This window comes from Balaenoptera borealis, assembly GCF_965194805.1.
Source record: "Balaenoptera borealis genome assembly, chromosome: 10".
NCBI classification, from domain to species: Eukaryota; Metazoa; Chordata; class Mammalia; order Artiodactyla; family Balaenopteridae; genus Balaenoptera; species Balaenoptera borealis.
This window is the reverse complement of record NC_138874.1, coordinates 59,166,744-59,194,463: the sequence shown is the minus strand read 5'-3', so window position 1 is coordinate 59,194,463 and position 27,720 is coordinate 59,166,744. Positions and strand designations below refer to the sequence as shown.

Genomic DNA, 27,720 nt, shown 5'->3' with positions numbered 1-27,720 from the left:
TAATTTGAAGACCTATTTTCTATTCCTTTTAACTACAGAAACTGTCAAGAAAAGCAGCCTTATTTCCTCAATGACACTTTCCTACTTTAACCTATAACATCTATTTTCTAGAACATAATCATCTCTAGCTTCTACCCCATTTAAATTAGGCACACTGACACTAAAAACTATTATTCCTGTTTCAATTGTACCTTAATAGTAATGCAAGCCTTATAATGTTTCTATTGTACTTCAGATCAAGGGTAAATAGTTTAGACTCCAAATGGGTTTCCTTCAGTGGTACTTATGAAAATAAAGAAAAATCCAATTCAAACTGGCCTAGTAAATTTCCTTATTTATTTCACATAGCGTAAGAAATTTCCTCGAATTTCACATAAGACTTAGTAGTCCTGAGGCAGAGTAGCTTTAAGGTTGGGTAATCTAGCAGCTCAACAAAATCATTAAGGATCCAGGTTCTCTCCAACTTTTCACTCTGCCATACAGTGGGTTTTTTTTGTTTTTGTTTTTTTATGCTCAACTAGCCCTCAAATGGTTACAAAATAACCCCCACAATTCCAAGTACCCACAGAGATGGATAACATCCAGAAATATGTGGGGAAAAAACTTTCCCAGAAGCCCCTCATCAAATCTCCCCTCATTTCTCACTGGCCAGATATGAGTCACATGCCCACATCTTAACTAATTACTAGCACAAAAAAATGGGACAACTGTGACTGGCCTAGACTGATAAGGATTTTACTCAAGTCACACAGTAGAGGGGTAAACACACACACACACACACACACACACACAAGAAAGATCTGCCTCAAGGACAACAGCAGTAATGAATGGCTGCTGGGTAAGCTTTTTATTAAGTAAATTGGAGAGCTAATCTTAACATTAGTTACAGATTTTAGCTATGACATATATTGGATTATAGGGCATGGCTAGATAATGTCTTTAGATCTATTACAGCTCTCATGTTCTAAAAGACAGGCAATTAGCATACTGGTTAAGAGCCTGGATTTTAAAGTTAGACTAACCTGGGTTTGAATACCCATCCTGCCACTTATTTCCTGTTCTCTCTTCTGAAAATTCAGATAGTAGTAATATTTAATTCATGCTGCTATGTGAATTAAACAGGATTATGAACATAAAATGCTTAGCATTTCAGCTAAGCTTCATAGGAAGCACTCAATTTTAACTCACTCGATAAATTTTAACTAATATTATTAGTCTATAACATACATAATTATTGTGATTTTTGCACCACTAATTTAGAACTTGTGATAACTAAAACATTGCTTATTTCCAAACCATAAAAATTACTGATCCCACCTCCCATAGTTTATAAATAACAACTGAGAATTGCTCAACTGAGAATTTAAGAGATTCAACGACATACCTAACAGGTAGCTATATCTCTCCTAATTCTTCTCCTTTCTCTATAATAGGCATTTTATCCACTTAACAACTTAAATACCTTATAGCATTCCTTTTAGGTTCACTCCTCCAAACTCAACATTACAAAACCAAATTTATTACTTCCCCCAAATCAAGTTGCTTTTCCTTTCAAATTTAATAGCATCATCATTTACCTATACAGATGCCAAAGACAAAAATTCAAAACCTTCCTGGATGTCCTTGCTCCTCATCAGTCACTAAATCCTGTCAATTCAACCTCTGAATTATATTTCAAATTCATTCCCTGTGTTCTGAAGTCATTACTACTACCCTGTAAGAGATCCTCAGTATTTCATTCATATCTATTATGAAGAGTTTTTAAACTAGTACACCCACCTCCAGCCTCAACTTCTCTCCACTTCATCCTGTATTCTATCAATTATCTTTGTAAAATGCAGACTAAGCAGGATTGCCTGCTTTAAAGCCTTCACAGGTCCCACATACCTCTCAACTTTACCCAAAAACTTAGCCTAGTATATAAGACCTCACTCATAATTTGGCTCCAACCTACATGTGTAACTTCTTCCCTTACCTCTCCTTCCATAGCATACCTAACATTAAAACCAAACTAAACAATACTTCATCATTCTCTACATACACCTTGCTCATTCATGCTTCTGTGTGTTCACGTAGATCCCTATATCTGGGGCATAGGGGTGCAAACTAAAGAATGTCACTTGCCATCTGGTTCTAAAGAATGAAGTCACAGGACTTCCCTGGTGGCACAGCAGCTAAGAATCAGTCTGCCAGGCACGTCTCCCCACAACTAGGGCGCCTGCCAGACGCTGGTGGGGGACCTCGATGCCCAAGGAGACAAGAGGAACACCCAAGCGACTGGGGAGGATGTGGGGGGAGTGAGGGGGGAGAAGTGGTGGACAGACAGGACTGGCACCACTGAGGGGTGGATGAGAAGGGGGAGGGGTTCCTACACCTGGAGGGACGCTGAGGGGTTCAGAGGATCAGGGGGGAGCATGCCTAGCATTTCCCCTGCCCAATCGGGCCCGGGAAGCCTGCAGGGCTCCCAGCTGTGTCCTCTGCCCTCCGAGGCCCCCTCGGGGCCATGTTGGTCGTGGGGGCACAGGAGGGAGGCAGGAGGTAGTGGGGGAGAAGAGGAGAGGTGGACGGAGGGGGGCGCTCCAGGATCGGAGGATCAGGGGCGGCACAGAGGGTGTTTTCCCTGCACACTCGGGCCCTGGGAAACCTCCTGGGCTCCTGGGCCTGGTCCTCTGTTCTCCGGGGCCCCCTCCGGCCTCGTGGGTGCTAGGGGCATGGGAGGGCGGGAGGAGGGGGAAGAGGAGGAGAGGCGGACGGTGGGGGGTGGACCCTCCAGGACCACAGGATCAGGGGCGATGCTACAGGTGTTTCCCCCACCCACTTGGGCCCCAGGAAGCCTGTTGGGCTTCTGGGACTGGTGCCCTGCTTTCTGGGGCCCCCTCTGGCCACACGGGTCCTAGGGGCATGGGTTGGGGGAGAAAAAGGCCAACAGGGAGGGGCCCTCCAGGATTGGAGGATGGGGGAACGCACCTAGTGTTTAGCCCACCCACTCGGGCCCATTGAGCCTGCTGGGGTCCTGGACCTGCTCCTCAGCCCTCCAAGGCCAGAGGCACTCCTGGGACCCTATGGCTTCCTAAGCCCCACCTCCTACCCCCACCCCCAGGACCTTTTCCAGCCCTGTGGGTCCTAAGCATAGGCCCCATCCACCACCTAAATCCCACCCCTACCTACACCCCACCCCCTACAGACAAGGCCTTTTCCGGCTTCTTTTTTGACCCCCTCCTCTTTTTTACTATTGTGGTTCTGTTTTACCTTCCAGTTGTTGTTTCATCTATATTTTAATTTTTTTACTTTCTAAGATATCGGTTAGTTTTCTAATCTTATTTTATTTTTTACTCTATGTTGTTGTTCTGCTCCTTTTTTTCTTTTTTCTTTTTTCGCTGCCCCACATGGCTCGCGGGATCTTGCTTCACGAGCTGGGGGTCAGGCCAGAGCTCCTGCGGTGAGCGCTCTGAGTATGAACCACCAGACTAACAGAGAACCTCAGACCCCAGGGAATATTCACCGGAGTGAGGTCTCCTGGAGGTCCTCATCTCGGCACCAAGACCCAGCTCTACCCAACAACCTACAAACTCCAGTGCTGGAAGTCACAGGCCAAACAACCAGTAAGACAGGAACACAATCCCACCCATCAAAAAACAAAAAATGAGAGGACAAAAAATATGTCACAGACGAAGGAGCAAGGTAAAAACCTACAAGACCACATAAATGAAGAGGAAATAGGCAACTCACCTGAAAAAGAATTCAGAGTAACGACAGTAAAGATGATCCAGAATCTCAGAAATAGAATGGAGGAACGGATTGAGAAAATACAAGAAATGTTTAACAAAGATCTAGAAGAACTAAAGATGAGAGATGAACAACACAATACTGAAATGAAAAATACACTAGAAGAAACCAATTACAGAATAACTGAGGCAGAAGAACGAATAAGTGAGCTGCAAGACAGAATGATGGAAATAACTGCCAAGGAGGAGAATAAAGAAAAAAAGAGTGAAAGGTATTGAAGACAATCTCAGAGACCGCTGGGACAACACTAAAGGCACCAACATTCGAATTGTAGGGGTTCCAGAGAAGAACAGAAAAAGAAAGGGTCTGAGAAAATATCTGAAGAGATTATAGTGGAAAACTTCCCTAACACAGGAAAGGAAATAGTCACCCAAGTTCAGGAAGCACAGAGTCCCATACAGTATAAACCTTAGGAGAAACACACCAAGACACATATTAATGAAACTAACAAAAATTAAATTCAAAGAAAAAATATTAAAAGCAGCAAGGGAAAAGCAAAAAATAACATACAAAGGGATCCCCATAAGGTTATCAGCTGATTTTTCATCAGAAACTCTGCAGGCCAGAAGGGAGTGGCAAAATATACTTAAAGTGATGAAAGAGAAAAACCTACAACCAAGATTACTCTACCCAGCAAGGATCTCATTCAGATTCTACAAAGAAATCAAAAGCTTTACAGACAAGCAAAAGCTAAGAGAATTCAGCACCACCAAACCAGCTTTAAAACAAATGCTAATGGAACGTCTCTAGGCAGAAAACAGAAGAGAAGAAAAAGACCCACAAAAAGAAACCCAAAACAATTAAGAAAATGGTAAAAGGAACATACATATCAATAATAACCTTGAATGTAAATGGATTAAATGCTCCAAACAAAAGACAGAGACTGGCTGAATGGATATAAAAGCAAGACCCATATATATGCTGTCTACAAGAGACCCACTTCAGACCTAGGGACACATACAGACTGAAAGTGAAGGGATGGAAAAAGATATTCCATGTAAATGGAAATCAAAAGAAAGCTGGAGTAGCAATACTTGTATCAGATAAAATAGACTTTAAAATAAAGACTCTTAAAAGAGATAAGGAAGGACACTAATGATCAAGGGATCAATCCAAGAAGAAGATACAACAATTATAAATATTTATGCACCCAACATAGGAGCACCTGAACACAAAAGGCAAATGCTAACAACCATAAAAGGGGAAACTGACATTAACACAATAACAGTAAGGGACTTTAACACCCCACTTACACCAATGGAGCGATCATCCAAGAAGAAAATAAATAAGGAAACACAAGCTTTAAATGACACAACAGACCAGACAGATTTAACAGGAGAGATATTTATAGGACATTCCACCCTAAAGTAGCAGAACACACTTTCTTCTCAAGTGCACAGGGAACATTCTCCAGGATAGATCACATCTTGGGTCACAAATCAAGCCTCGAAAAATTTAAGAAAATTAAGATCGTATCAAGCATCTTTTCAGACCACCACACTATAAGATTGGAAATCAATTACAGGAAAAAACCTGTAAAAAACACAAATACAGAGAGGCTAAACAGTGCACTACTAAATAACCAAGAGATCACTGAAAAAATCAAAGAAATAAAAAAATACATAGAAACAAATGACAACGAAAACACAACAACCCAAAACCTATGGGACGCAGCAAAAGCAGTTCTAAGAGGGAAGTTTATAGCAATTCAATCTCACCTCAAGAAACAAGAAAAATCTCAAATAACCAAGCTAACCTTACACCTAAAGCAACTAGAGAAAGAAGAACAAAGAAAACACAAAGTCAGTAGAAGGAAAGAAATCATAAAGATCAGAGCAGAAATAAATGAAATAGAAACGAAGAAAACAGAAAAGATCAATAAAACTAAGAGTTGGTTCGTTGAAAAGATAAACAAAATTGATAAACCTTTAGCCAGACTCATCAAGAAAAAAAGGGAGAGGACGCAAATCAATAAAATTACAAATGAAAACGGAGAAATCACAACGGACACCTCAGAAATACAAAGGATTATAAGAGACTACTACAACCAACTATATGCCAATAAAATGGACAACCACGAAAAAATGGACAAATTCTTGGAAAGGTACAACTTTCCAAGACTGAACCAGGAAGAATTAGAAAATATAAACAGAACTATCACAAGTAATGACATTGAAACCTTAATTAAAAATCTTCCAACAAACAAAAGTCCAGGACCAGATGGCTTCACAGGCGAATTCTATCAAACATTTAGAGAAGAGCTAACACCCATCCTTCTCAAACTCTTCCAAAATATTGCAGAGGGAGGAACACTCCCAAATTCGTTCTACAAAGCCACCATCACTTTGATACCAAAACCAGACAAAGATATCACAAAAAAAGAAAATTACAGACCACTATCACTTATGAACATAGATGCAAAAATCCTGAACAAAATACTAGCAAACAGAATCCAACAACACATTAAAAGGATCATACACCACGATCAAGTGGGATTTATCCCAGGAATGCAAGGATTCCTCAATATACACAATCAATGTTACACACCATATTAACAAATTAAGGAATAAAAACCATATGATCATCTCAATAGATGCAGAAAAAGTTTTTGACAAAATTCAACACCCATTTATGATAAAAACTCTCCAGAAAGTGGGCATGGAGGGAACCTATCTCAACATAATAAAGGCCATATATGAGAAACCCACAGAAAACATCATTCTCAATGGTGAAAAACTGAAAGCATTTCCTCTAAGAGCAGGAACAAGACAAGGATGTCCACTCTAGCCACTATCAATTCAACACAGCTTTGGAAGTCCTAGCCACGGCAATCAGAGAAAAAAAAGAAATAAAACGAATACAAATTGGAAAAGAAGCAGTAAAACTATCACCGTTTGCAGACACATGACACTATATGTAGAAAATCCTAAAGATGCCACCAGAAAACTACTAGAACTAATCAATTTATTTGTTAAGGTTGCAGGAAACAAAATTAATGCACAGAAATCTCTGGTATTCCTGTACACTAACAACGAAAGACCAGAAAGAGAAATTAAGGAAACAATCCCATTTACCATAGCAACGAAAAGAATAATATACCTAGGAATAAACCTACCTAAGGAGACAAAAGACTTGTACTCAGAAAACTACAAAACACTGATGAAAGAAATCAAAGATGACATAAACAGATGGAGAAATACACCATGCTCTTGGATTAGAAGAATCAATATTGTGAAAATGACTATACTACCCAAAGCAATCTATGGATTCAATGCAATCCCTATCAAACTACCAATGGCATTCTTCACAGAATTAGAACAAAAAATTTTACAATTTGTATGGAAACACAGGGACTTACCTGGTGGCATAGTGGTTAAGAATCCGCCTGCCAATGCAAAGGACACAGGTTCAATCCCTGGTCCGGGAGCATCCCACATGCCAGGTAACAACTAAGCCCATGCGCCACAACTACTGAGGTTGCATGCCACAACTACTGAAGCCTGCGCACCTAGAGCCCGTGATCCGCAACAAGAGAAGCCACTGCAATGAGAAGCCCGCACACCACAATGAAGAGTAGCCCCTGTTAGCTGCAACTACAGAGAGCCCGTGTGCAGCAATGAGACCCAACACAGCCAAAAATAAATAAATAAAATAAATATGTATGGAAACACAAAAGACCCTGAATAGCCAAAGCAATCTTGAGAAAGAAAAATGGAGCTGGAGGAATTAGGCTCCCTGACTTCAAACTATACTACAAAGCTACAGTAATCAAGACAGTATGGTACTGGCACAAAAACAGAAATATAGATCAATGGTACAGGATAGAAAGCCCAGAGATAAACCCATGCCCATATCACCACCTAATTTATGACAAAGGAGGCAAGAACATACAACAGAGAAAAGACAGCCTCTTCAGTAAGTGGTGCTGGGAAAACTGGACAGCTACATGTAAAAGAACTTAGAACACAACCTAACACCATACACAAAAATTAACTCCAAATGGATTAAAGACCTAAATATAAGACCGGACACTACAAAACTCTTAGAGGAAAACATAGGAAAAACACACTTTGACATAAACCACAGCAAGATCTTTTCTGACCCACCTCCTAGAGTAATGAAAATAAAAACAAAAATAAACAAATGGGACCTAATTAAACTTAAAAGCTTTTGCACAGCAAAGGAAACCATAAACAAGATGAAAAGATAACCCTCAGAATGGGAGAAAATATTTTCAAATGAAGCAACGGACAAAGGATTAATCTCCAAAATATACAAACAGCTCATGGAGCTCAATATCAAAAAAAAAAACATACAACCGAATAAAAAGTGGGCAGAAGACCTAAATACATATTTCACTGAAGAAGATCTACAGATGGCCAAGAGGAACATGAAAAGATGCTCAACATCACTAACTATTAGAGAAATGCAAATCAAAACTACAACATGGTATCACCTCACATCGGTCAGAATGGCCATCATCAAAAAATCTACAACCAATAAATGCTGGAGAGAATGTGGAGAAAAGGGAACCCTTCTGCACTGTTGGTGGGAATGTAAATTGATACAGCTACTATGGAGAATAGTACGGAGGTTCCTTAAAAAACTAAAAACAGAACTACCATATGACCCAGCAATCCCACTACTGGGCATATACTGTGAGAAAACCATAATTCAAAAGGACATGTGTACCCCACTGTTCATTGCAGCACTATTTACAATAGCCAGGACATGGAAACAACCTAAATGTCCAACAACAGATGAATGGGTAAAGAAGATGTGATACATATATACAATGGAATATTACTCTGCCATGAAAAGGAACGAAATTGGGTCATTTGCAGAGATGTGGAGGGACCTAGAGTCAGTCTCTCATACAGAGTGAAGTAAGCCAGAAAGAGAAAAACAAACTATCATATATTAACACATATACGTGGAATCTAGAAAAATGGTATAGATGAACCTAAATAGGGCAGGAATAGAGACGCAGACGTAGAGAACGGACATGTGGACACAGGGGAAGGAGAGGGTGGGACGAATTGGGACATTAGGTTTGACATAAATACACTACCATTTGTAAAATAGACAGCTAGTGGGTACCTGCTGTATAGCATAGGGAGCTCAGCTCAGTGCTCTGTGACGACCTAGATGAGTGGGAGGGAGGTCCAAGAGGGAGGGGATATAGGTATACATATAGCTGATTCACTTCATTGTACAGCAGAAACTAACACAACATTGTAAAGCAATTTTACTCCAATTAAAAGAAAAAAATAAAAAGAATACGCCTGCCAGTGCAGGGGACATGGGTTCAATCCCTGGTCTGGGAAGACCCCACATGCGGCAAAGCAACTAAGCCTGTGCACCAACTACCGAGCCTGCGCTCTAGAGTCCACGTGCCACGACTACTGAAGCCTGCGTGCCCTAGAGCCCGTGTACCACAACTACTGAGCCCACACGCCACAACTACTGATGCCCGCACGCTCTAGGGCCCACACGCCACAACTACTGAGCATGCATGCTGCAACTACTGAAGCCCGCGTGCCTAGAGCCCGTGCTCCGCAACAAGAGAAGCCACCGCAATGAGAAGCCCGCGCACTACAACGAAGAGTAGCCCCCACTAGCCACAACTAGAGAAAGCCTGCACACAGCAATGAAGACCTGACGCAGCCAAAAATAAAATATAATTTAAAAAAAAAAAAAAGAGAGGGAGAGAATGAAGTCACTAGCCACTGTAGTCCCAGAACTTTAACACACCCTGAAAGGATTTCATGGTGGAGATCAGGAATGAGGTACTCTGTGCTCTGAGAAAAACTGGCAGAACAGACCTTCAGTTGGTTAGATATTTTCAGTAGAAAATTTTATGAATCCAATTTCTTGCATATTCTCATACCTAGAAAAGCACCTAAATCATTAACGAAGACATCTGCTCCTTGTGACTAGAAGCAACCTTCTTGTGACTAGCAGCAACCTTCTGCTTAGATGTGTGCTTGGTTGCACATACCCCCTTGACCAAAATCACATATATAATGACCTCCCCCACTACCTCTTCGAAGCAGCTCCTCAGAGCTGAGAGGCTGTCTCCCGTGCTATACTCCTCCGTAAGTCCCAAATAAAACTGAACTCATTGCCCTCATATTGTGGGGTGTTTTTTTTTGTTCAGTCGACACGGGTAACTCCTCCTTTGTTCACATGGATTCCTCTGTTCCCAAATAATTTCTACTCATCCTTCAAGGCCTAGCTCAAATATCAGCTTTTTGAGATAGGTTCTTGTACCCCTCATAGCTAGAGGAATGTACTACTCTTGTAGGATTTTATACATAATTCAACCACAGAAGTTATCACTAGCTATTGCCTGTCTATAATCTTGGAGACACTGAACTTGTTCAGGGCAGAATTATATCTTACTAATTTCCACATTTCGGGTATATATAATAAACACTTAATAACAAGCATTAACTGGATGAAGAGGTAAATAGTAGCTGAATAAGAACTCAAATCAGGGACTTCCCTGGTGGCACAGTGGTTAAGAACCCACCTGCCAATGCAGGGGACACAGATTCGAGCCCTGGTCTGGGAAGATCCCACATGCCGCGGAGCAACTAAGCCTGTGCGCCACAACTACTGAGCCTGCACTCTAGAGTCCACGAGCCACAACTACTGAAGCCAGCGTGCCTAGAGCCTGCAGAAGCCACCGCAATGAGAAGCCCGCGCGCCACAACTAGAGAAAGCTTGCACGCGGCAATGAAGACCTAACGCAGCCAAAAATAGATAAATAAATAAAATCAAAAAAAGAAAGAACTCAAATCATTAGACTCCAAGTTCTCTGCTTTTTTACTTTATGTTTTACTAGAAATATTTATTGAATAAGAAATTTAATGCTCAAATATGCCTTCCCCATTAGACTATAAATGCTATGAGTGAAGGAAAATTACTGTCTGATACTGCATCCAATGTCTAAAGTAGGCTTTACACATTGTAGGAGATTAATAAATGTTAATGAAATGAATAAATACATGAATTAATAAATTTTTTAAAACCTCAGCATACTTGAAGAATGGGTATATTACTTAATTTGTCTAATGACAAGTTGACCAAGAAGTCCTTTCATTAAGTTCTGGTAGAATTTCTTAACTATTTAAATATCACATACAACAATGTTACTTACATTGTATAACAGAGGGCAAGATTCCACAGTGCGACAAATCTTATTTTGAAGAGAGGCTATAATCTACCTATCAATCAAAATCTATTGCTCCAACTTGGCTCATTTCCCCCATTCATTTCCTACCTGAACCCTGTAATAATTTAATTTAACTCCTATGCCAGGCCTTCAATAAATGTCTGATGAAAAATGAATCACACGGTGTGTGTGTGTGTGTGTGTATGTGTACGATAAGACATTATAAGATCTCAAATTATTTTTGGAAGTATTAAGAATATACATGATATATAGAGAAAGATACGTGCATAGACACAAAAACACAGACACCCACTCACAAATGAAAATAAAGGCAAATATTTCGCTATAATCCATTTACTTCTAGGAATAGTAAGAACATGGCTTTTCATCTAGTATGCCAAGAAAAAAAGTTAAAAATATTAGCCTAGATCCTCCCCTGACCCATACTCTGTTAAATTAAGAATGTTTTAATGCAGTCATCATTTTGATTATATTATAAAGGAGCCTACAACTCATAAAACCAGCAACAACTGAAAGAATTTCACAAAAATATTAGTTACGGAATAGTTTACTTTGTTGGAATACTTGGAAAAGGAACAGACAGGAAAAGAGTAGTAACAAAAGGCAGAAAATATTTGTGATCAATGAGCAAATACTAAAATAAATCTCAAAATATCATCAATTCAATGTACATCTTCAAAATGGCTTTCATCTTCCTTTCTAATGTTTATCATTCCTTTCGCTTCTAAATTTCTGCTACCAATCCATCATCTCTTCAAATGGCTTGCAATAAAAGGAACAAAGAAAACACACACTCCTTCTAGGAGAATCAATTATACTGCTCATGGCAAGACCACAGATCCATAAAGTTTATTGACTAGTTAATATAAAAGTAGAATATATCTGCTAAACCAATTACCTTTTTAAAATAAACTCTTATCATTAAAACAAGTTATTTTCAACAAGTATACCAAAACAGATAATAATAGAAAGAATCTTATGAAAGGTCATCTAACCCAATTAACCAGAACTCCTTTATTCATTTGCCAACATTCCTACCAGGGAATCTGGTCTGCAATTTAACACCTCCTGACACAGGGAAATTATTACCTCCAATACAAGCTGATTCTATTTTTGTATTTCTTTACTTCTAGAGACTTTCCCTTTAACGAGCTAAAATGATTCAGTCTGTGTCACACACCCACTGGTTCTTCTATCCTTGAGGTTTCACATATAAATCAATAAATCTAATCTTATTTCCGCATAAAGAAATTCCTTCAAATGAAGATGTGTAATATATGATCTCCTGATTCTCTCTCTTCAAGCTCAGACTATCCAGGTTTTCAATCTATCTTCATGATGTGGTTTTAAATTCCTTCAACAATTTCAAAAAACGGAGAATGTTTTAGAATTTAACCCTCCAAGCATGAAATTCAACATGAGAAATAATGCATATCCACCAAAATAGCAATGTAGAATTATTATACTATTAATTTTTGAAACCTAAGAATAGAACACTTCATTCTTCTATGAGTGGACTGCCATAAATGTCAAGGGAAGCCTGTAACCAATGTTTTATTGTGGATGAATGGGAAGAAAACAAGTAAAGAGTAGTAAAAGAGTCTCTAAAACACAAGAGGCTACCTCTTTGCCCTCAACTTTATTTTTTTTGACACTAAGGCTACAATTTTTCATCTATCAATTCCCTTTCCTTGCTAGGAAGTTCATACTTTATAGCAAGGTTATACTAGAAATTTTATGTGTTAAAAAAACTTTTTTATTGTAGCTGAAAAATCAGGTCAATATTCCCAATTTATTCATGTACTGAATAAAGTCAATTAAAATATCAAACTAAAAAACAGTTTAAGGAACTCAGAACTGGTATTAGGTTGGAAAATACCTAAGTATCAAAACAGCTAATAAAAAAATCAAAGCAGTCAGAAGTCAGTGACACAAGTACCAGCTAAGCCAAAAACTGGCTGAGTATACCTGATTAAACCACTTCACCTCTCTGGCCACTGAGTACCCTCATCTGTGAAATGAAGATAAAGAATTAGGATCAGAAGTTCTTATATGCTTTGATCTTAGGACCTCTTTATACTTTAAAAAAAAGTATTGAATACTTCAAAGAGCTTTTATATCTATCCCTGGTTACCATATTAGAAATTAAAACATATTTTAAAATGTTTATTAATTTATTATTTTTAATAATAGAAGCATTAAATGTCAAACAAGTAACGTTTTATGGAAGAAAAAAAAAAAACTATTTCCAAACTAAAAATATTTAGTGCCAAGGGTTACATTATTTTATAATTTTTGCAACTCTCTTTAATGTCTGGCTTAATAGAAGACAGCTACATTCTCATATGCTTACACATTCAATCAATATCGCATGTCATGTAACCTCTGGAAAACTACTTACATTCATGACAGAGTGAGTATGAAAAAGCAAACAATGTCTTACTATCATTTTGAAAATAGCTCTGTCCCCGTGGACCCCCTTGAAAAGGTCTTAGGAACCCCCCTAAGAGGCCCTGAACCACACTTTGAGAACTACTGGACCAGACCATCTCTAATTCTCAAGATCCACATGAAACTAGACTGATGACAAGATTTTTTATTTTTAAGAAAACTGAAAATACACTTATCTTCACTAGGATAGAATGCATCACTAGTACGATTTTAAGAGATTTTGGTGAGATGGTCCTTTTAAACCAACTATTAAAAGTCATATAAGAAAAGATGTTTAAGATTAAAAATAACAGAATATAGTGTACTCTGTTACTATGGAAATCCCTACAAGGAGGAAAAGCTATCTAAATAACTTCCTTTGTATTATAATACTACTACTAATACTAGGCATGAAAAAATTAACTCTTTTTTGTAATAAATATACACAGAACATCTACTATATATAAAGCACTGTGCTAAGTGGAGTGAGGGAAATAAAGCAGGAAGAACTTTATACTCTTGCAAGAGAGATCTGAGGTATACTCAAAAACTATAACCCAAAGTTTTTTTAAAATGCTACAAAACAAGTTAAGATAAAGCAATATGGTGGTTCACAATCTTCAGGTTGTTATGAGAATGTCAACAATGTTAATATAGTTATGATTAAACTATTCGTTCACAAAGTCTAGAAATACAAGAAAATCTACTATCTGTATTTTCTAGCCTATAGAGGTAAGTTCCATTCACTGAATCCAAAGTTGAAGGGGTTCAGAACAAGCCTCCCCAAAATGTGCCACTTTGGCATTTGGATTACTTTGAACTTAAGACAACCAAGGCCCAAAAGACTCAGGAAGACCTTTTTACCTCTCCCTTAAGTACCTAAAAAAATTTGCATAAGGGGCCTGGCTCAGAGAGAGAGCTACCAGAGATAACAGTTTATCTGAAAGACCTATCTGTATGGCATCTAATTACCAAACATCTGCTCTTCTAGTCCTGTGAATTACCCCTCCTCCCCTTTAAAGCCCCAGTCCCCTATCCCATTCCTTAGCTCAGGAAGGCCTCAACTGCCAGACTTGCCCTTGGGTTTCATATTTTTATGGGGCTCCCATACCTACATAATTAAATTTGTTTTTCTCCTGTTAATCGTCTTTCGTCAACTGAATTAGCAGACCAGCCAAAATAGCTAAGAAGAGTAGAGGAAAAAATCTTCCTCCCCTACAAAGTAATACACATACCTTTCCAGGAGAAAAATTCAAATGTAAGACATAAAAGCAAGTTTAATCTCTAATTTCACACATGCAAATAAAATCATTGTTGTTATGATCAACAATGACTTTGGCAAATACTTATAACAGCACCTACACACCTTAATGCTTCAGTCTCATGGCCAGATGCAAATACAGAGTGATAATAAGGGCAGAAAAAGTTAAGTATATTAAAATCCTAGAAACACTGGCTGAATCTTTCATACATCACTGAAAAGTATATTAGCTAGCCAATTAAACTATAATGGATAGTCAATCATTCAATTGCAGCATCTAAATGACTAGTGTGCTGCATGGTTGCCTTCTTCCTAATATACAAATTAATTTAGAAGAGTTATTTTTCCTTTGTAAAAATAATGAATTCAAGCCTAATCTTCTCTCCTTGATCTGAGAAATATTCAAGGACATAAAAAATAATCAAAATGTTTTCTTATTTGTAAATAACTATGTAACTCCGCTGGACAGTAATACTGTTTACTTCAAAATAAAAAGAAAACTGAAATATAAATTTTGGTAATACCTCCTTTTATAAATAATTACATTTTTCATGATTATGGAATTATGACAGTTGATAGCATTTGCATTATGTAAACCTTAAGAATATCTACTTAATATTTTTACACTAAATAGAAAGTTCTCAGCCATGTTAATTCTAGCAATGGTCTCTACCTTTATTAAGATAAGCATATTAGTATAACATATATGTAAATTTATTCTACATTCTGTAAGTTTATAACACTTGAATACTTCTCTCCATTGAACTCCTCTATCCCCAAAATATTATGTCCCCCAAAATAGTAGGAGATATTCCATACACTTTTTAAAAGTTCTGTATTCATCTATCTTCCTTTTTTTTTTTTTCACAGACAAAACAGGCGAAATAGCACCATCTGGTGGGTATCATCTTAGTTTTAAAATAAATTTCTACATTTACATTATTAATACTATTTTGGAAAACCTGCACAACAATAGGGACTCATTTTAAAGTACTACAAATGAATAATAAAAAATGGCTTGACTAGCAAGCAAAAGTATACTTGAAAACTGAACCAAGGTTGCAGCCTTGTTTTTTAATTACTAAGAAGTTAACCATTATTCTAAGATCATTCGGGATAAAATCTCCTCAGAACCTTGTGGTCTTAGTTTAAAAAAAGAAAAGAAATGTCAATTTTTAATACAAAAAATAATTTTTATTTTTGAAATAATACATCTACACTACTCAATGAAGAGGATGAAATGTGAACATAATCTTCAGAAAAGACAGTGTTCTCTGTTGTTTGTGTTTATATCAGGGTTGATTTTTTAAAAAAATAGGTGTGTCCAAATCAACTGAAATTAGTTAAGGCTGATCTCAAGGTTGATTAACAATAAAATCTTTCTGAATACTAACTGTGCTGGATAATGGTGAAAACATAAATTAGGTCATAATTTTATGAGCTAACAGTAACAACTATGAAAAGGAATATAAACAAACTAAAGACAAAAATCAGGACATTAATTACAGGCTTTTAAAGGTGAAATGGAGAATGAGAGCAGGATCAAAATACTAAAAAGCCCAAAAGAGGGTAGCATATTTCTTGATGTACTTTCTATCTAAAATGATTTTTTAAATTACATATTATATTTTTTCAATAACTATTGGTTAACCACACACTACATTACACAAAGTTAGGCACTATGTATACAATGGAAAGGAAAGACAAATACACAAAGATGTAAACCCGTTCTCTCATGGAGCTTACAATGTAGCTATCTTTCTCTCCACTTTCTGAGCACCTTGCAGATGGAGCAATTCATCTCCCTTTTAATTATGCTGCTGTTTCCTAATGTAAAGGAATTGAACATCTCAATTTATACAGCTTTCATATTAAAAATACACTGACCATTATTTTACTTCAACACAAAAGACTTAAAGCAAAGCTCATCTCTGCTCCTTGCACTAAAATGACAAGAAGCTTACAAAAACAACATTTTTGGTGAAAAATGTCCATAAGATGTTGAAGTCTTTAAAGTAACAAATATTGATGGCTGAACCAGCACACCAGACAAAATCTAAAACCAAAGACTGAGGAGGAAGAAGGGAAAGAAGAAATAAGAAGCAAGTCAATTTATTTGCAGAATCACCAAAAGACTCAATTTCTGGAGAAAGGGATATGCATTCATATTAAAAAGCAAACAGATTAAATAAAAGTCTGCACATTGAATGGTAAAATAAACTTCTTTCTCTCTCTCTCTCTCTCTCACACACACACACATCCCCCCACACACCCATCCCTCCTCCTCTCTTCCTTTCCCTTCCCTATCTCTTCCTTTCCACCTTCCCCCTTCCCCACTTTCTTTCTCATCCTTATTTGACAACAAATAAGGTGGAATGATGAAGTCAGCATGGGAATAAAATTATGCTCTAGAAATGTTCTGATAATTAACTCTATTTTTAAAACGATTAAATTATGGACCAAATTTTTTTTTTATATTTTCCTAGAACATTCAATACAAAGAAATCAGAATCATTTTATGTTGTCTAAAAATCCTTCTATAAATAAAAGTACTATCATTTTGGATATCATGCTTTAAAAACTAACATCATTTTCCTAAAATTCCTAAAGCATCATTTTCTTAAAATTTAACTTCCGGGACCTCCTTGGCCGTCCAGGGGTTAAGACTCTGAGCTCCCACTGCAGGGGGCATGGGTTCTATCCTTAGTCAGGGAACTCAGATCTCGCAGACTGTACACCATGCAGCCAAAAAAAAAAAAAAATTAACTTCCAATTCAACTAATACTTATTTCTTAACCCACAGGCATTTAATTTGATTCCACAGCATTTAATAAGCAGACCTATGTATGACACACAAGCAGAACTGGATATGAAATAGTCACAGGTCTCAAGAAGTTCAGTCTAATATGGACAACAGACAAGTTTTAGTACAATAACAAAAGCAAATTTATTAGGGGTGAAGAGGGAGCTTTTTGGAAGAAGCAGTTGAATTTTGAAGTTATCAGGCAGATAAGACTGGGAAAGGGTAGAACAGTACATGCAAAGACACAGACACAAAAACAAGCAATCAGATCTTAAGGGAGCTTAAGGAAGAAAAAAGCTGTTGGCTGGGGATAGCGATAAAGGGGGAAAGCCAGTCTCAGATCATCAACTGTTTCCAAGTCATGCATAATAACTTGAAATTCATCCAGTAGACAATGGAGAACTATTAATGTGTTTTAACAACATGGTCAAGTGATGGGACAAACTAGTGTCTTAGAAAGGTGGACAATCAATAGGACAGAAACAAAAGTGCAACCATGTGAAGTAAAGAATGTGAATGTTAAGTAAAGAGAAGGGGTGAGAATAGAGGCAGGGTGGTTATATAAGGTGCTACTGTAACATTCCAGGCAAGAATTATGAAAAGAAGAATACATAGAGTTGGAGACATTTTTTTTTAAGATTTATTTATTTGTTTATTTTATTTATTTTTGGCTGTGTCAGGTCTTAGTTGCGGCATGCGGGATCTTTGTTGACGCATGCGGGATCTTTCATTGCGGCGTGTGGACTTCTCTCTAGTTGTGGCATGTGGGTTTTCTCTTCTCTAGTTGTGGCGGGCAGGCTCCAGGGTGAGTGGGCTCTGTAGTTGTAGGGCGTGGGTTCCAGAGCGTGTGGGCTCTGCAGTTTGTGGCACACGGGCTCTCTAGCTGAGGTGCACAAGCTCCACAGTTGTGGTGTGCGGGTTCAGTTGCCCCGCGGCACGTGGGATCCTAGCTCCCTGACCAGGGATCAAACCCGTGTCCGCCACACTGCAAGGCGTACCCTTCACTACTGAACCACCAGGGAAGTCCGAGTTGGAGACATTTAAAGCATGTTATTTATTCATTAAAAATGTATTGAGGGGGCTTCCCTGGTGGCACAGTGGTTGAGAATCTGCCTGCTAATGCAGGGGACATGGGTTCGAGCCCTGGTCTGGGAAGATCCCACATGCCACGGAGCAACTGGGCCCGTGAGCCACACCTACTGAGCCTGCGCGTCTGGAGCCTGTGCTCCGCAACGAGAGAGGCCACGATAGTGAGAGGCCCGTGCACCGCGATGAAGAGTGGTCCCCGCTTGCCGCAACTAGAGAAAGCCCTCGCACAGAAACGAAGACCCAACACAGCCAAAAATAAATATATAAAAATAAATAAATAAATAAAAGATTTAGGAGAAAAAAAAAATGTATTGAGGGACGAGGGAATTCCCTGGTGACACAGTGGTTAAGAATCCGTCTGCCAATGCAGGGAACACAGGTTTGATCCCTGGTCCAGGAAGATCCCACATGCCACGGAGCAACTAAGCCCGTGTGCCACAACTACTGAGCCTGCGCTCGAGAGTCTGCAAGCCACAACTACTGAGCCCACGCACCACAACTAGTGAAGCCCGTGTGCCCTAGAGCCCACGCACCGCAACTACTGAGCCCACGTACTGCAACTACTGAAACCCACGTGCCTAGAGCCCATGCTCTGCAACAAGAGAAGCCACCACAGTGAGAAGCCCATGCACTGCAAGGAAGAGTAGCCCCAGCTCGCCACAACTAGAGAAAGCCTGCACACAGCAACGAAGACCCAACAGAGCCAAAAATAAATAATAAATAAATAAATAAATAAATGTACTGAGCACCTAGAACATGCCTGACAAAGTGCCAAGCCTCAATGTTACAGAGATAAAAGTATCTGTGCCTTTGGGTAGCTCATAATCTAGAGGAAACGAAAGAATAGTAATCAGGGAAATACAAAACAATCTAATAACTCCTATAACATAAAATCTGGAACAAAATTTGTCACCCTGAAACAGAACAGGACCCTGTGGGGCTCTCCCTGGTACAAATCCTTTCTGTGTCACCTGTTCTTCCTTTGTAGGTGTCAACTGAAAAAAACTGCACAACCTTAAAGTTGAGAATTATGTTTTATCTGGAGGACTTTCTGAGGACTTCAAGCCCAGGAGGCAGCTTCTCAGAAAGCTCTGAGGGACTGCTCTGAAGAGGTAGGGGAGGAGCCAGAATATACAGGAGTTTTGCAATAAGGACCAGGTAGTCTGAACACCAAAAGATTAATTAAAGAAAACTAGATATCTCAAGTTAATGAATTTAGCACTTTTCTACATATAGGAAGATGCAAGTCAGGGCTCATGGAAATCATTCCTTTGTTATGCACCTTAGCTATCTAGGGCCAGCATCCTGTTCTTTCCCTTCCTGGGTCCCCTGAGGATGCACTGTATGGGGTGGCTGCAGTGGTTGAGGGCTTTGTCTCCATCCTGAGTTCCCTCAGGGCTCGCTTTGGGGCTACAGCCTTTGGGGCTGTAGTGGCTTGATGGCTGTAACAGCCTTTGTTTACTGATAAGGCATTTTTCATTAGCAAAGAAATGGGCTTCATTAAGCCTCCTAGACCTGAGTTCCAAAGGGCAGATTCAAACAGTTGCTAATCAGGGAAATAAAAATGCAGAAACAAAGGAGGAGCAGCATAGGGCAACTTCCTGGTTCCTCCTGAAGGAATATATGTAACAGTATCTTTGAGTTCTTCTGTAGGAGTTAAGCCCTCCACCCAGGTGGAGGATGGTAACTTCAGGCTGAGCACAAGATTCCTGGAGCACCGCCCTGGTACCTTACCACCAACCAATCAGAAGAAAGTCACACACCCTGCAGCCCTCACCACAAATTTTGCCTATAAAAACTCCTCCCTGAAAACATCAGGGAGTTTGGGTCTTTTGAACTCGAGCCACACATACTTGCCTGGCCCTGAAATAAACCTTTCTTTGCTCCAAACTCCAATGTTTCAGTTTGTTTGGCCTCACTGTGCACCAGGCACACAAACTTGCTTTCGATAACAACACCAAAATATGCCACTTTGGCATTGAAACTGAGCAGGACCCTGTGGGGCTCCTGGGCACAGAAACCTTTCTGTCCCCCATTTCTTGGGAATAGACCCCAGACTCCAGGACCTTCCCTGAGTTCCAAAGGGCAGATTTGAACAGTTGCTAATCAGGGAAGAGAGGGGATGCAGAGACAAGGGAGGAGCAGCCAAGAAACAATAGTGCAGCCTTGGGGCAGGGTCCTGGTTCCACCTCAAGTGTACACATAATATCTCTGAGTTCTTTACAGAACTAAAACCCCGAACAAATGGAAGATGTTAGCATTCTTCATTCCAGAGAAGACCACCTGAGGTCAGATTAAAGGAACTAGGGAAGCTCATCAAGAGACTACCTGAGAGCAGATTAAAGGAGTGCAGGCCCTGCAAGCACCCTAATCCTTATCAGTAACCCTGCCCTTGAACCACTGCTATAAAACTCCTCACCAAATCCTCCCGGGCTACACACAGTTTTTTGAGGGGCACGTGCCCCCTGTGTCCCCCTTTGCCTGGCAAGGCAATAAAGCTATTCTTTTCTAGTTCACCCAAAACTCTGTCTCTGAGATTCAATTAGGCACCAGTGCACACAGAGGCCAAGTTTTCAGCATCAGCATGAGGATTATTTTAAGCTAAAGGCAATCAAAACCCAGGAGATTCAGGAAAAGCTCCTCCCCTTCCCCTTAACTGCCTAATTTTACATTGAAAAGGGGTCTGTACCAGGACTACAGCTATTACCAGACATACTTTTATACCTAAGAAACTTAACAAGGCAATCTTTGTTTTCTCTCTGCCTTCCAGTGAATGGCCTTTCTCCCTTTGTAACAGGGAAGAGCAAAATCTGCCTCCATGTTGGATCTGTTTCTTTTACTTTAACCTTTGCTTTTCGTTGCTCTTGTTATTATAATCATTAAAAGGATGCTGTCTATAGCTGTAAGCATACATAATGGCCTGCCTTGGGGAACCCTGCCGCTCTGCCTGAATGTTAAACTGAAGTGCCTTGTTCAGCTCACAGAGAGACATTCTGACCCTGCCCACCTGTGAATGGCTGCAGAAAAGAAGAAATTAACATCCCCTCCTCGATGCCGGCCAAGCCAAGAGATATGTTGTAAGACTAATGGCCTTTTTACTTTACTTCCTTATCTCCTCCCCTTCTCTGTTCTATAAAAGAAACTGGCATCCCAACCCCGATAAGCTGGTACTCTAGGACATTGGTCTGCCATCTTCTGGGATGCCTGGCTTTCCAAATAAAGTCACTGTTCCTTGCCTCCACACCTCGTCTCCTGATTTATTGGCCTGTTGTGTGGCGAGCAGAGCAAGCTTGGACTCAGTAACACCCTTTATATTTCCAAACCACTAACCCTTTCCTCAGTTCTAAATGTTAAATTAGCTTCCATTACCTGGTTGCCTTTTAGGTCTCATATTTTTATGGAGATGCCACAGACACATAATTAAATTTGTTTTTTCTCCTGTTAATCTGTCTTTTATCAATTTAGACCAGTCAATGCACCTAGAAGCAAAGAAGGGAAAATTTTTCACAGCCCCTGGGTTGGGCATAACACAGATTTAGGAAGTCAAGAAAGTTTTCCAGATAAATAAAGATCTGCATCTTGAAAAGGATGTAGAATGGTGAGAGGAGTGGTGAGAGATGACCTACAAGGAAAAGGTTTTTAAGGGGAGCAGTGTGTTCAGATACATGGACAAGAAGGACATGTTCAGTGAATAGCAAATAGATGCCAGAACTAGGGAGTAAAAAGCAAAGGAAGTTCTTTGGGTTTCATCCTGCAGACAAAGAGGAATCATTAAAAGGTTTTAAACCTAGAAGAAACAAGATCAGATTTTCAGTTTAGAAAAATTATAATTGGCCAAATGTAAATAATGTGCATATTTGAGTGTCCCCATGCATGGGAACTAGTTTGATAATTCACATGAATTATCTCACACTAACAATACAAAAGCTAAGGTGACAAGAACCAAAGGCTTACAATTGATTTAAGAGTACTCTCAATTTAACATATACACCATGACTCTGAACAAGTATGTTAAGTTTCTATTCCCCTATTCTTCATAGGAGGAAATATCACTACTACTTCAAAGAGGTCATGACAACAAAGGATAAAATACTTAATCACTAGACAGTTCTATTTGAAATGAGCTTTCTCAATCTGTATTCAAACTAAAAATCCATGGCTGGAAGATGAAGAACAAATCTATTTCTTTTCTGAAAGGGCATCAATTCAAATTTCAATATGCTTCTATAACGCATATCTCGGGGAAATGAATACAGTTTGGTAAAAGAAAGAACAAGGAACTAAAAAGAAGACCTGAGTAACAGTCTTTTCCTTGCCAATTATGATTTCTATGCTTCAGCTTACTCATTAATAAAATTAAAGGGATGGTACTAAATGTTCTCTACAGCTGAAAATGGAACCGAGCAGAACACTGCAGGGCACCCCCCAAGTACAAAAGCCCCTCTGTGTCCTCTGCCTCTTGTTTATAGAACAGGTTAAGTCTCCCGGACTTCCCGCAGTCACAAAAGAGCAGACTCGAACAGTTAATGATACAGTAACAGACTCGGTGTCTAATGCACATTCCTAATTTATTTTACAGGTACTATAACTACCACCAGAGAACAGGACATAAACTGCTCCATCTTGAGCAGTACTGAATCTGTGGCACAATTCCAAAAACTGGCCTCAAGAGAACAGTATTTACATTATTGCTCATAACGATCTACATCTTTGTGGGCATCAAAATAATTGTAGTTTGCTCTGCTCGTATATGTGAGTGGGCGACTAAAATTGTCAGCAAACAGATTCTACAGACCCACGCTGACATCTTCCACTCTGAGAATATGGTGCCCTGTGTCATCATGAACAAGTTACAGAAGATGGACCTTCACCCCTAACCCCATAGAAATGGAATGGTGTTTCACAGTGAGGAATTGAAAGCAGATCTTTTGTCTCTTTCCTGTTTGCCCATTTCTGTTCCCCTCTAACCTTGAAAGAACCTAATCATAAGAATGAGATCACTAGGCAATTAACTAACTCCTGACTTATGCTCTCCTGAATGCACACTATGCCTTGCCTAACCTGTTGATTCTTTTCCAAGAGTAGAAGTAAGAATGAAGTATTTAGGAGTTAAAGAATGACTAGCTCTCTACCTCCAACAGCCCCCATTAGCAATCCTGCAGGCAGATCACTCGGGTAAGATAACATCTGAAGAGTCAGCCAGCCTGCCCACAATGGAGAATGATGCAGAACCCAACTTCCTGCCTTGATGATTCAGAGATTCTTCCCCCACTCTTCCCCTTAAAAACTGTCATGGCTGAGCAGAATCTTTGGAGTTGGTCTCAGGACACGAGTCCACCTTCTCCTCTGATTAAAGCAATTTCCCTTTCTACTGACACTTGGCTCTCGAATTATTGGCTTTTGAGTGGCAAGCAGCTGAACCTGAGTTCAGTAACAAAAATATTCAGTAACTTAGGGACATTTTAATTACTGCTATGAGAAAAGAAAGGCATAAATTAAGCATTAAGTAATACCCTAAGAATACTTTGTATATGGGAAACAGATTCACTTTAAGCTGATAAAACACAATTTTTACCACCAAAAATTCTGCACGTAAAATGGCCATAAGCAGAGGACCTTAGAACCATAACCACCTAAGGCCAAAAAAAAAAAAAAAAAAAAAGGTTTTAAATAAGATTTCTACAGTTTATACTAAAGTGTGCTAAGTCATTCCTAGAATCCTTCTGTTGACTGAAAAAAAAAACATGCAACCTAAAAGTTGAGAATTTTGTTTTATTTGGGGATATTACTGAGGACTACAGCCCGAGAGACAGTCTCTCAGATAGCTCTGAGGAACTGTTCCAAAGAGGTAAGGGAGGAGAACTGTTCCAAAGAGGTAAAGGAGGAGCCTGGGTATATAGGAATTTTTGCTGGGGGGACAAAAAAAAGTAGTCAAACATCAAAAGATTACTGCTAATCACAAAAAACAGACCCTCAAATTAATGATTTTAGTGCTTTTCTAGGTATGGAAAGATGCAAGAGTCTGGGCTCACTGAAATTATTCCTGTGATATGCATCTTAACAATCTAGGGCCAATATCCTGTTTTCTCCATCCTGAATTCCCGTTAGGGCACACCATCAGGGGCAGCTGTGGTGACTGATGGCTTGTTTAACAGAATGGCAGGCAACCTTTTTCATCCACAATTCCAACCTGTACAATGGCTTTATTTACTCTGCCTTACAAATGTAAATGTTTAAAGGATAAGGATTAATAACAGTGATAATTCTGTCAACAATACCAGGTACAAAGTCAATGAGATGATCCCCAGAATCCTAGAGTCTTACTGAAAAATTTTATTTTAAATTATCAATAAATCAACCCAGACAGAACAGAGAAGATAATTAACAGACCTATACTTTTACATAGAGGTTTCCCAGAAACCTGAAATTAGCAATAAAAAGAAGTGCTTCATATCATACAATATTCATTTTTCCAAATAACTAACAATGGATTTACAAGGTTAGATTATTACAGTTTTTAAAATAAGCACTTGTTTTATGCAGGTCCAGATAAAACCATTATGAAATACATACATAATTTTAGAATATACTTTACAGATCACAAATTTAAGATAAGAACAACAGAAAATTCCCTCAATTATACAAACCAATGGAAGACTGTGAAATATTATTACACATTAAGTCATCAATCAAGTCAATCAACAAACATAAATGCCTACTAAGGCCTATGGATACAAATGACAGTTTCTACTCCTAAAAAATGTGTAATCATTTTCAAATATCTGATGAGGTATCCTCTAGAAAACATAATAAATTTATACTATGCTAAGTCCTGAGGGCATAATTAGAACCAACAAAGGAAACAAATAAGAAAGATGCAGAAAGTAAGAATAACAGCTAAAAATAATGAAAGTCCTGAAGAGAGGCTGAAAATTATCCACTTCTGGTAAACACTGTAAAATCAGATACTACTATAATCTTTAAGGAACTGCAGCATTATTACTATTATTTTCCAAGTCTGACATATTAACAAAAAAATTTTGTAGAGAAATAGCATAAATATATAGAAACATTATGAAAATTAAGGGAGAACTTTATATTTTGATTCAAAGATACCCTAAATTAGAATACTTTAATTATAAAATCACCTACTAATATTAAACATTCTTAATATAGTAAGTACTAGAATATGACAGTCCATCTTCCTTTTTCCACAGATTATTCAATTCTACTTTTATTCTTTCTTCAAGGTAGATTGAAGCCAGAGTCATTGCTTTCATCCATGGCAAATCTATACCTCTTTGCAATAGGAGATAATATTCTTCATTTTATGGAAAAGATATAATCCTACCTTTGTCAGGTGACTCAGTAAAATAATTCCAAAACAAGATATTGAATAATAATTTATAATAGTCTGGAATAAAATTCCCCAAACTACTAAAACTTTAAAAAAAACACCAAAAAAACCATATTATAATGATGTTTTCAGGAAGCAGTAGAAATATTCCCCATTATGATCCTCTAAAAATACACATCTCAATATAAATATATATATCAAATATAGAACATATCAAAAAAATAGAGGGAGAGAGAGCATATCAAATATACAGCACTAACCAAAGCAGCAGTTTACACTGTATACCATTCTTCTGAATGTATTTTTCTACCTCCCCTGGTTTAGAAAACAGTAAATAATTTTGTTTCTTTATTTTTAAAGGTGTCCTTCTGGATTGCTGACGATGATCAAAGAAATCAAAGAAATCAAAGAAAAGGCTGAAAATTATGTCAGACAAAAGGGAGCAATAGTTCCCATGAGGTCACATAATTGTGCATATCCCCTTTCAAGTCTGAGTATAACACAAATGTCCCATGCTTTAAAAAATATTCACTCAAATTTCACACACTTTTATATCTTGGCTACTATCAGGGAAAGGGTTTAAATTTTCAATTCTTAAAAATTTTCATTTTCTTCAATGTGCACAGTAACAAGGAATAAAGACTGCAGCAGAAAACAGTTTTACGAAATCTCTCACTGAGGCAGTTTGTAAGTTTGACCCTGGTTGCTGTGTACCCAGGGAAATGTGACATAGCCATTTTATTTAAGCATTGTAAGCAATGCATTGTTAATTCTTCAACCAACAGCTATTTCCCTTTCCCAGAAGAACCCCAAATTTTGTTCAGTTATTAGGGAGCCTGTGCTTTGACCCATGGAGTGACTCTTGATGAGAATCATGGTAATTCTATCTTCTTTGCCAGTCAGAGGTCTAGGAATGAATATATAATGCAATGGAAGTCAATGATAAATTAAGGAGAAGTCTGCTGGGGTAATTCTGGGAAAGCTCTTCTTGCACTTAAAAAAGAACAAGAGGGCTTCCCTGGTGGCGCAGTGGTTGAGAGTCTGCCTGCCAGTGCAGGGGACATGGGTTCGAGCCCTGGTCTGGGAAGATCCCACATGCCGCGGGGCGGCTGGGCCCGTGGGCCACAACTGCTGAGCCTGTGCGTCTGGAGCCTGTGCTCCGCAGCAGGAGAGGCCACGATAGTGGGAGGCCCGCGCACTGCGATGAAGAGTGGCCCCCGCTTGCCGCGGCTAGAGAAAGCCCTCGCGCGGAGGCGAAGACCCAACACAGCCAAAAATTAATTAATTAATTAAATCCATGGGGAAAAAAAAAAACTCAAGTTCATATTCATTAAAAAAAAAAAAAAAAAAAAAAAGAACAAGATTTTCCTGAGAGTCTCTAGATATCGTCAACTACATCTGACCTCTGGAACGGCAAATAGCCATTTGTAACCATGAGGAGTAAACAGCCTAAAAGAACATTGGGGATGGTAAGCAGAAAAACAAAAAGGCCCAGGGCTCCCTGATGATGTTCCTGAAGCACCAAATTAACCAACCCTTACCTCCATATAAGGGTTGGTTAAATAATAAAATAATAAAATAGGGTTAAATAATAAAATTTTCTATATATAAAGTCATTTTGTTTTGAGTGTCCGTTACTCACAACCAAAGGCATCATAATATAGGTAGTATATAAATCTCCTGACTTTAGAGAAAACCAGTTCTGAAAAAGTTTATGCTTTCACCTACCACATATTTTAAAGGAAAAAGCTTATAATTAAAGAAACCTAAAACTGGCATTAAAAAAATTCTCT

The 27,720-nt window shown here is 38.7% G+C and overlaps 1 protein-coding gene and 1 long non-coding RNA gene across 13 annotated transcripts in view; both read right to left on the bottom strand.

Moving 5' to 3' along the window:
- Positions 1–27,720, bottom strand: part of ADK (adenosine kinase) — a 499,862-nt gene that overhangs the window by 388,080 nt on the left and 84,062 nt on the right. The window lies entirely within an intron of this gene.
- LOC309604607 lies at positions 427–26,278 on the bottom strand. The gene is made up of 2 exons (XR_014230928.1): positions 18,891–26,278; positions 427–18,562 (listed from the first exon to the last, which is right to left on the bottom strand). It is a non-coding gene; the product is annotated as an uncharacterized lncRNA (long non-coding RNA).